The sequence below is a fragment of the Gossypium arboreum genome, chromosome 11 (genome assembly GCF_025698485.1).
Source record: "Gossypium arboreum isolate Shixiya-1 chromosome 11, ASM2569848v2, whole genome shotgun sequence".
In the NCBI taxonomy this organism is placed as follows: domain Eukaryota; kingdom Viridiplantae; phylum Streptophyta; class Magnoliopsida; order Malvales; family Malvaceae; genus Gossypium; species Gossypium arboreum.
The window spans coordinates 16,536,305-16,547,878 of record NC_069080.1 but is presented as its reverse complement, the minus strand read 5'-3'; the positions used below and the strand labels follow the sequence as shown (position 1 = coordinate 16,547,878).

The 11,574-nt window shown below is 30.7% G+C and overlaps 1 long non-coding RNA gene across 1 annotated transcript; it reads right to left on the bottom strand.

Moving 5' to 3' along the window:
• Window positions 1-9,337: 9,337 nt before the first annotated feature.
• Window positions 9,338-10,467, bottom strand: LOC128283673 (uncharacterized). The gene is made up of 2 exons (XR_008274073.1): window positions 10,385-10,467; window positions 9,338-9,564 (listed from the first exon to the last, which is right to left on the bottom strand). It is a non-coding gene; the product is annotated as an uncharacterized LOC128283673 (long non-coding RNA).
• Window positions 10,468-11,574: the final 1,107 nt, after the last annotated feature.

Here is an 11,574-nt window from a genome sequence, read left to right as displayed (position 1 = left end):
AGTACTACGTGATCAGATCGTAATACAAAAAGACAACTTATATTAGCTGATAAAGAATGAGGCAAATGAATGCGGGAGTGGACCGTAAAGTTTGTCAAAGTCATAGATTTGACTTAGTGCTCTAGACATTCAAAAAGAAACTTGGATTTTGACACAACCTAAAACACAAACAAAATTCAAGTTAGATAAAAATAAAGAAAAACAATTAAAAATAAATAACTAAGATGAATAAAATAGTATAATAAAATCTAAAATTAGAATCAATAAAGAAGATAGATGGAAAGATAGAACATGGTATGTAGAAGTCCTAATAAGCATTGGAAACACGATGAATCCACAATTCTCTTCAAGCGGCTCTAATTTTCCCTCCAAGAAAGAAAACTTGACAAGAAAAAGTTTGAAGATGATCCCCACAATCTGAAAGATTGTTAAAACTCTTCTAAAAGAAAAACTCAAAGAGAATTTATTAACTCAAAAAGAAAAGTTGAATAATAATGAATTGTATGATTTGTGTACAATGTAAACGCCTATATATAGGCTAGCTAAATAAATCTAAATAAAACTCTTAAGTATACTAGAATTCTAATTTAATCTAAATAAGAAGTAGTTTTAAACTAAACTTTCTTGTTAAGATAAAACTCCTAAGTAACTTAAAATACTTAATAATTATAAAAAATTTGAAATAAAATAATCATAAAATAATGAGAGCTGATAAATACAATATTGGGCTAATATATAATAAAAATTAAGCCTGAAACGCGAACTAATATGAAACGTCTAGGCTTATGGGATCAATTGGGGTCCTTGAACTGAAGTGCCTAAGCTTGTTAACATTTTTCACATGGGCTTGTCATAATAGATTGAAAGTTTAGGCCCACGCAAAAAATTAGTCCTTTCTAATTCATAATTGCTCCAAAATCCATCATCTTGAAGCTTCAACTTTTCTTCTCGAATTTTTTTTCGTGATAAAATCTTGAACGAATAAGTTAAGTTTTGTCTTTAGCTGCTTGGATTTGGATCTCGTAATTGGGCCTTGAGGGAAACTAAACTCATCTCTATTATAGTATTTGAATTGGATTGAGTTGTTCGTACCATTAGTAGACAAACCTAAATATTTCCTTAGTCTATCGAAAGTAAGCAAACCGATTGAAAGACTATTATATTATCTATCAAGTCTAATTAGGGAGATGCTTTTTCTTGGGCATCGGAGTGGACAACTCCCGGAATATAGAGACATAGATGTGATTGAATGGACTGATAGTACATCGGACTGGACCTAATAAGAATAGATCCTGAATCTGTTTATGAGTTTATTCACTTGTGGCATTCATAGTGTTTCCTACCTAAATCTTGAGCGGATGACAGACTATGTATGCATGATTCGTACACTTTGATGTAAGTAAAAGCCTGAGTTCGAATAAATAAGGAACCAAGTCGGTGTGTTGGGTGTATGACTTCTGTAGTCTGTAACATCATTTACAACAGTGGAATTCATAGCCCGAGTCATAGGTAAATGATATACTTTCATTGGCATTACATGGTTGATGAAAAGTAAATATGGCTACGGGTCGTTTTTCTTTGTGATGAATAACTTGATTACTATTTGATAGTAATTGACTTTTCATGAAGGAAGAAGTAATAGTTACCATGAGATAAAATAGAATCATATTTGGAGAACGTATACTATCCCAAAGAGATTAATGATAGCTTATAAGGGTAACACACTTATGAAAAGATCATTGGACGAGCACTGATCAAGTTGCTTTCGTAATGGTATACTGTTAGGGAATGCTCAATCACGATACTATAGTGGAATGACTTCGTGACTAAATAAGTTTATAATTAATAGGTGAAAAGCTAGAACTTAATTATAAATCATTTGAGCATTGATCCCTATGCTAGCTCGTTAAAACCATAAATGAATTTCATGTTGAATCAAATGAACAAGAACAGATAGAAATGATGAAGTTAGAGAAATGGGATACATTCAAAATTGAATGTGGTTTTCTCAATAAGTATGAAAATGATCTGAGAATTAATTTATGGTTTTTGAATTATTATTTAATTGATTAATTAAATAATTGAATTTCAAAAATATATTTAAATTATTTGATCATTGTGAAATTAGTTGAATGTAGAAAAATTAAATATATATTCTCATAGATTCTTTTACAAAGAAAGTTGTCATGATTTTAATAAAATTAGAATTAGGTTGGGAAAATTATTTACTTGAAAAATTAAACTATTTAAATTAATTGAATAAATGATATTTAATTTGGGAAATAGAAAAACCATAAACTCGGTTAGAATAAATTATAAAGTGTTGGGTTAAAGTCCACGAAGCACATATAGTTAGACCTAGTACAAGAGAGACCCAACTCCCTTTATATGAAATGCATGGGACAACAAACCCTAGTATTCCTAACTAAGGTTGTCGCTCCTCTCCCTAAATAATAGGGAGTTGGAGTTTTTTTATTAAAATAATATTATTTGTATTCTGTCACTTCAACCAAGAGTTTACCAACTCTCCTTATAAATATGTGATATTGGTCGGCTTCAAATCACGCCAAAAAAAAAGAGAAAAACATTAGTTTCTTTGAAGTTTTTAATATTGTTATTCTGACAGAAAGTCAGAAAATAGTGGCAATTTTTTTTAAGAATAAATTATATTTTCTAGGAATTACAATTCTACCAGTTTCTATTTAGAGAGATTTACTTTCCCACTAAAAGTAAAGAAAATATTTCTGGTTCTATGTTTGATTCGGTTTGATCAAGCCCACACTCGAAGCAGTTTGTAGTATGAGAATAGTGGAGAAGATCATTTGGTTGAAAGCTAGAACGACAAATATCCACCTATCTGAAAACAAATGTACGAATTTGGTTTAGGGTTTATTATTATAAATATCATAAATCGGGTCAATTTTCAAAATTTTAGTTTTCTGTTATGCAAGAAAACCATTTTCAAATCGGATTTTTCCAACATGATTGAGGTATATCAATGTAGTGAAGGTAAGCAATTAGGGCCAAACCACTACAAATCAAAGTATCCAAGCTATTCTCCCTTGTTATTTTATTTTTAGAATAGTTTGTAAGAGATTTTTAAAATCCTAATTCACCCCTCTTGATTTTTATGAACCTAACGATTGTCTATCTAAATACAAATCTAGGGTATCCTTAATGAATACTTGATACTTTTTGTTGTAACTAGATTGGAACGAATTGCATATAATGTACTACATATTGATTGGAATGGAAATACCCTAAAAACATTAATTTTTTTAGGGTTTGAGGTGATATTAATCCTTAGAAACCATTTATAGTTGGGTACACGATTCAACGTGATAACAGTGCGAGGAAGTAGGCAACTTCCATTACGAGAGGATTTGTAAAATGTGAATTATATGTGGCCATCATTAGTCACTCGAGAAATAGTTGTCACGATGTTAACCAAGAAACTAAAGACATGTTAAATGATATTAATCAAGTAATGCTTGGGGTTATGAAATTGAGTTTGATGTCAACCAAATACATCTTAGAGGTACAAATCAGGGCCACTAGGAGTAAAGGCTTAATAAGATCCACTTATATAGAGTTGAGACCTAAGGTTATGGTTCATACAAGTAGCTATCTTTTTCAAATGAGCTATTTTAAATTTGAAGCAGATAATCAAGGTATTGATATCCAATGAAGTGTTAACAACAATGGCTTAGTGGAGTCTAATCTATCTTTGAGAAGTCAATACAAATGTGAGTAATGATAGAACACATTCAGAATAGAATGAAGCAACTCTGTTGAATAACGACATTTAAAATGATGAAGGTGGACAAAGAGAGATCAAAACAAATAATCGAAGAATTCATAAGATGTGGTTGAAAAGCCCTGTAATGGGAGATAAGGATAACCCACTTACTTTGATCGCGAACATTCATTTCCATTAAGTTTTGTAGAATCTTTTAAATAAGCTTTTAGACCCTAACCTCAAATTAAAGTTGTTCAATCGAAGGATTCATAAGATGTTAATGACTTGCTAGCCTACCTAGTTCCCTAGAAATGAGACAAGCCTATAAACACTAGGTAGAGAGACAACATAAGTAGGTTGATAGGTTGCTTTTAGAAGTGTTGAATGTTTGGATCACTAGAACCTAGTGTTTAGAATCTAATGCATTCAGGGAAGCCAGGGTCGAACCAACCAATAACGTACCCATATTCATTAGGTTGTTAGACACAGATATTTGTTTTACAAAAAGAATACTGACTTTAAAGGATGATTCTAATAGGGCGGGATCTAGCAAAATGGGGGTTAGGATGGGCCTAGAGAGGGACATAAGGGTAATGAAGTTAAACCCTAATGTTGTGAACTTTAATGTTGAAAATCGTTAGGACAATTTTGGTTTTGTTTTGTTTTTCGAAAATAAAGTAGTGTATAACCCACCTAACCTAGTTAATGTTGACATTATAATCACCACAAACCAAGATGACATCCAAGTGCTTGATAGATTGAACGAAATCCCTTTTTTTGAGTCAAAAGATATAATGAACTCTAGTAGCAATCTACAATGGCCAATGCTTGATGATCTTGTTAGTAATAGCCTTTGGGATGAGGGAATTTTAGATGACTCATGCACACAATGTGGGATAAAAAGGTGTTATATCTTGGATTCTAAATTGTTTTATACTAAAGTGTTTACTACTAGGTAGAAAATGCAATGTGTGACTAGTTTTGCGTCGATGGAGGTGGACCAAGTTGGTAAGATGAGAACTAAATCTCAGGAAAAGGAGATTTCACAACTGATTCGAATAGTAGATTTCGATGAAAGAGAATCTAATGATACATGTAACGACCCAGTTTTCGATGGTGACGAAAAAGGCAATTTTCAGACCTCATTTTCGTAAATCGAGTCCGTCAATATTTAATAAAGACATTTACGGATTTAGTGTATTAATGAATTGAAATTTGGATAGTCAGTTTAGTCAAAATTATGGTTAATTAGGGTTCAGGGATTGAATTGTAACATCCAATCGCTATAGATTTTTAATTAGTAAATGGCTTAAGGACTTAAATTACAATTAATCAAAGGTTTAAAACAACAATTATACCATGTTAGATTATATAGTAGATGGTGTGATTAATTAGACACTAAATTAAGTTACTTAAGGTTAATTTAGTTAAAACATAATTAATTAAGCTAAATTACAGATTAATCCAAGTATATAAGCTAATTTTTAGTGGAAAGAAAGAGATTGTCATCTCCTTTAATCGATTTTAGGAAAGAAGAAAACACTTGATGCCATAGCAAGGGTTTCAAGCTTTTTGGCTTTAATTTCAAGCAAGCCCCTAAACATTTTTCTTTGATTTTTATCGAAATTGAATCATGAAAGCCTGATCTAGCTAACCCATGCACTAATTTGCAAAACTGTTAAAGTTTTAGAAAGTAGCAATGGTTGAGAATTGAATGATTTTGGTGTTAAATTGTTAGCAAATAAGTTTAGTATATAATAAGGACTAGATTGTACAGCTTAATTGTTAGTTGCATACAATAGGGACCATGCAACACCCCTAACCCGTATCCATCGCCGGAACAGGGTCACGAGGCATTACCAGAGTTTACAGAACATTTTCAGATAAATCGAGTCAAACACTATTCATTTCTCGAGATTAGTCATAACGTCCCTTAAATGGACCCTCGAAGCCCAAAACATGCATTAGAATATTCGAGACTAATCGGTATCTCGAGGAAATTTTTCGCAGACTTCCAAAAAAATTTTCTTACTTATAGGAGTCACACACCCATGTGGACAAAATAAGGCTATTTTCCAAGCCCTATTTCTCACCCATTTCATCCAAAACCTGCAGAAAACTTTCCCAATACCAACCAACTAATTCAAGCATTATTTACAAGTCAATTTCAAACATTTAACATGATATGTATGCTTTAAATCTTAATTCATATATTACATTTCCATAGCATATATGTTTAAATCTAATTACCCCAAAATGTACCGAGCATACATGTATAACCATAATTTACTTTATAAACATACCAATATCAAGTCATTACTAGCCATTCCAATGGCTAGATTACATTCATCCAATTCATCATTAACATTGGTACTAGTAGCCTATACTTGCCATTATACCAAAATAAAAAACATTTTTGTATACCAAAATGAGTAAGTTAATAGTGTGATGATGTTCCGACTTATCTCAAACCTTTCCGAGCTTCCGAGCACTATAAAACATAGAAAATAACACCTAGTAAGCATTTAATGCTTAGAAAGTTCATGTAACCAGAAACTAACTTACGAAGTGTTTCCATTAAATTTAATCAAACATGCATGCATTCAAGCAAATAAATCATTATCCTATCACATACAACTTCATCATCAAAGTTAGTCAAGCAATTACACATAATATCATCACATAGATGAGCTCATCATATTATAATTTATACTTGCTTATAATTTCATACCACATGTACATTTTCAAGAGAAATTTATTCAAACCCATTAACCATTTTCTAAGTTTTTCCATTGAAATTATCGAAATATCAATGGATAATCTCGTATAGTACACTTAAAGTGTACGAAACTCTCAAGCCACCTTTTCAAGTCATTTGGGTAAATCATATACTTTGATGCTCACATAGAGCTACTGTAGTCCACAACTTATGCGGAATTACTGCCAATACATTAATGCTCACACAGAGCTACGGTAGCCCACAACTTATGTGGAATTGCTACCAATCACTATATTTATACCTCGATGCTCACAAAGAGCTACGGTAGTTCACAACATATGCGACTACCCATTACTATGCTTGTACCTCATAATGTTCGAGAGACTTATCAGGGTTACTCGTCCGAGCTAAATCCTGTCTGTAACATATGCAGAATCACCTTTACAATAATCCATCAAATTTTCTTTATCCAACCGGGACTTATTTCTTTTCTCAAGTCATGTCAAACATACTATATTTTAAATATTCAATTAACATTCATATCACATAATCATACATATTAAGTTACACGAACTTACCTCGATACTTGTTTGTATACAAAAGTCTACTAATCTGAGACTTTTTCCTTTCCTCGATCTAGCTTCGTATTTGAGTTTTTCAGATCTAAATAAATAAGTTTAATCATCAATATCATACATTTCATATTCATCTGGACTCAATTTACACTTTAGGTAAAATTAAATTTTGCCCTTAAATTTTTTATTAATTCTAATTTCGTCCCTAGGCTCGAAAAATAAAATTTATGCAACCTAATCCTTGTTTCAAGCCTAGCCAAAATTTCCATATATCATTTACAGCAGTTATGTTTCACAAAATTCAGAATTTTTCTTTGAATTTCACAATTTTACAATTTAGTCCCTATTACACAAAACTTTTAACTTATTCTTCAATTTAATCTTTTACTCAACTCTAACTTGAAATTCTATCAATTCAACCCCTAATTCATCAATTAATTTAACATAAACCATGTCCAAAAATCTACTAACTTTCAAAATTTCAACAAATACTAAGTAGTATTTTGTTCTAGGATCATAAAAACTCAAAAATTACAAGAAAATAAGTTAAATTAACTTACCAAATTGAATTTGAACCCTTAAACCCTAATTTCTCCTTTTTCTTTTTCTTTCTTTCTTTCTTTCTTTCTCTCCTGTTCGTTTCAACCTATTATGTTTCTTATTATATATAATATAATAATATAATAATATAAATTAATATATTACTTAATTATTAAGTTAATATAATATATAATATATTTTTAATTAAAATATATTTGATATTTTTATTGTAAATCGCCTCAACATTTAAAAATGTTATAATTGCCTATTTGGTCCTTTTAACTTTCTTTAATTTATAATTAAACTTTTGCCATTTATGTAATTTAGTCCTTTTTCATAATTACTCCTAATTAAGTCAAAAACACCTAATCAAAACCTAATTAACTACACAACTAGTTTCGTAAATATTTATTAAAAATATTTATGAATCCAATTTACCGGAGCGGAGCCCCGAAAATGCATTTTTTTTTATTATTTGGTCCTTTTTAATCAATTAACTACAAAATCAATAAAATTTTCTTATCAAAATTTTCATGCCACATTTCCATCATAATATAGACCATGCCATAATATTAAAATAATTTTTTCTTTTTAGCTCGAATTTGTGGTCACGAAATCACTGTTCCGATTTCACTGAAATTGGGCTGTTACAGACCAACTTGAATAAAATATAAAATTATTATGAATTATTGTTAGGAATACAAAATAGAGGGTCCACAATGAGTTTTAGTGAAATCATATTTTAATCTGAGGCTTTAAATTGAAAGTTATGCTTGTCTTGATTTTAGGGGCTAAATTATATAATTTGCAAAATTTTCAAAAATTGGTATTTGATTCTGTTTTGATTGGAAAATGATAGTGAAATGTTTTTTTTTTATTAGCTAACATTGATAGGAAAAAGAAAGATGAAAGTAATTGAATCGAAAATTCTGGTTTGTGCATCTATAATTTAGGTTGTATAAATTGCTTGCATTTTCATAATTACATGTATACGAGAGTACCAAGGTAAGTATATAGAAAATATTCATATTATTGGATCGATTTTAAATGTGAATTCTCGGAATAGAGGACTAAATTAAATAAAGTAGAAAATAGCATAAATCATTTGAAATATGAGATATGACAAGGAGTTGAGTGAGAATATGTATTGAATGATACAAAATTTATGTATTATATTAATGAATTGAATTATTATAGTGTATATGATTGAAAAATTGATATGTGTACTAAATCATAAATGAAATTGAAATTTGATACTCTATTAACTAGCTGAGCTGAGTCAGATATAGTTGGCATGCCATAGGATTGATTTGTGTACGGGATATACGTTTATGCACGAGGATGCACTTCGTGTGCCAGGTATGCGTTTTATACACCCGAATGCACTTTGATGCTAGTTTGGTGTATTGGTTGGATGATCGAAGTATTCGTCCAAGTTCGAGTTAGGTTAATAAGGGTTGTGTAATGTAATTTGGTGAATGATACTAATGAGAATAAATGATGTTATTTGAATGATTCGTACTTAATTACAAAAGTAATGTTGCAACCACACAACTGATTAAACAAGTCAAATTAAATCGAGCCTTGAAGGCCGATGTAATACCCCTACCCGTATTCATTGCCGGAATAGGGTACGAGGTATTACCGGAGTTTACGAATTTTTTTTTTTTAGGAAAAACTCAATATAATCCCTTTACAGATATTTAACCTTCCCTACAATATTATATCGAGACCAATCCAAATCAACCAATTCAATTCAACATATTTTCAAGATAAATTCATGCATATTTATAAGATAACGTCATCACATATCTAAAACCAGGTTTGTTAACCATACTAATGGCTAACTTTACATTCATTTCACGTTAACATTTACTTTGTTAGCTTATACATGCCATTGATTTCCAAAATAAAGTTTCTTTATATACCGAAATCCTGAGGTTGACAGTGTGATGTGTCTCCGACCAAATCCGACCTTCGAGCTCTTAACACTACAAAATAGGGAAAAAAGAAATGGGGTAAACACTTTGTGCTTAGTAAGCTCATGTAACAAGAATTATACTTACCTAATATTTTCAATACAATATAATAAACATTCATATATCCATTCAATGCATTATTACCCTAACATGCACAAACTCAACATTCAAGTTAGTACAATAATTTCCATGTATCAATAATATATATAACATGATTGATGAGCTCGTCAATACCATGATTTCTATTTCCTTGTTATTTTTCCATATTTATCCCGTTGAATTTATCGGAATTTTCGATGGATTTTCAGAGGTACACATTTATTGTACAATTCCGGGTCCGTCAATTCATATTCATGTGCGCACATATCCATTTCAGAGAGCACACTCCTGCGAACCTCAACCTTGCAGCGGGATTACTAGTCCAGGCTAAATCCCCTGCAATATAAACTCATAGAGTATTGTCGGGATTACCACCCAAGCTAAATCCTCAACGACAATTACTCTAATGAGCTTGGATCTGAATTACCAGTCCAGGCTAAATTTAATTCAGACCCTAATTCGGATTACCCGTCCGGGCTAAATCCATTTTACACATATTCTTCGGGAGGGCTATATCAAGATAGGATCACCCGTCCGGGCTAGATCCTTTTTACCGTCAATTCCTTTTCAGAGATCCATCGAATTTTCCTTTCATTCAACCAGGATTTCTTCCCATTTTATCAAATATATCAATGTTTCATAAATTTCCATATAATGAACATTCAAATCATATTCATATCAAAAACATGCATTTCAAGCATTTAAGAATATAATTCAAGTTACATGAACTTACCTTGATACTTGTTTGTAAACAGTAAAAATCTACTAATCCCGAACTTTTTCCTTTCCTCGATCTAGCTTCGTATTTGAATCTTATAGATCTAAATAAATAAATTTAATTATCAATTCAATACATTTCATATTCATATGCAACATTCTCTATAATTCAACTATTATTTATAGTTCATTCAAAGCTGTCTACTTGAGTCATAGTCACTAAATTATTTTTATCTTGAGATACAGAACTCCAAATTAGTATCTGATAATTTTCCCTGAAACTAGACTCACATATCTTCTTACCATAAAATTTTCAGAATTTTTGGTTTAGCCAAACAGTACAGTTTATTCTTTAAATTCACCCCTGTTCTGTTGTAGGCAGTTCTGACACTTCTTCATTAAAAATTAATTATCTCTTCCTACAGAATTCAAATGATGTTCTCGTTTGTTTCTCTTAAAAATAGACTCATTAATAATTCTAGACATATAAATTTAAGCCCATAATTGTTTTTCTTAATTTTTTTATGATTTTTCAAAGTCAGAACAGGGGAACCCGAATTCATTCTGACCTTATCTCACAAAATTCATTATATCTCCAAATTTACAAATCCATTGCTTACACTATTTCCTTTATGAGAAACTAGACTCAATAAGCTTTAATGTCATGTTTTTTTCATCTTCTAATTAGATTTCTAAAATTTATGGTGATTTTTCAAAGTTAGTCTACTGCTGCTGTCCAAACTGTTTTTTAGCAAGCTGTTTATTACCATTTTTCCCCTAAGCTTTTAATAAATGATAATTTCGTCCCTACTCAATTAGCCTCTCAATTGAGCTGATTTTTATCAATTAACATTTTATTATATCACCTTAAACTAGTTTACAACCTTTAGGAATCAGAATTTCAGAAATAGACTTTAATTCCAAGCATTTTCACAATTAGGTCCTAAAAATCAATTTCTATTGAAATTACCTAATAAAATCATCTCATAAACAAATTAAAGTTTTAATTTCATTCTATTTCATCATAAACTTACAGCACTCAACCATGGTGACTTTCAATTTCATCCATGAAATCAAAAACTAATGAATTTAATAATAGGACCTAGTTGTAAAAGTCTTAGAAACACAAAAATTACAAGAAAAAGGAAAGGATTAACTCACTTGGTGCAAAAAGTATGGAATACCAGCTTAGATAACCCTCCTATG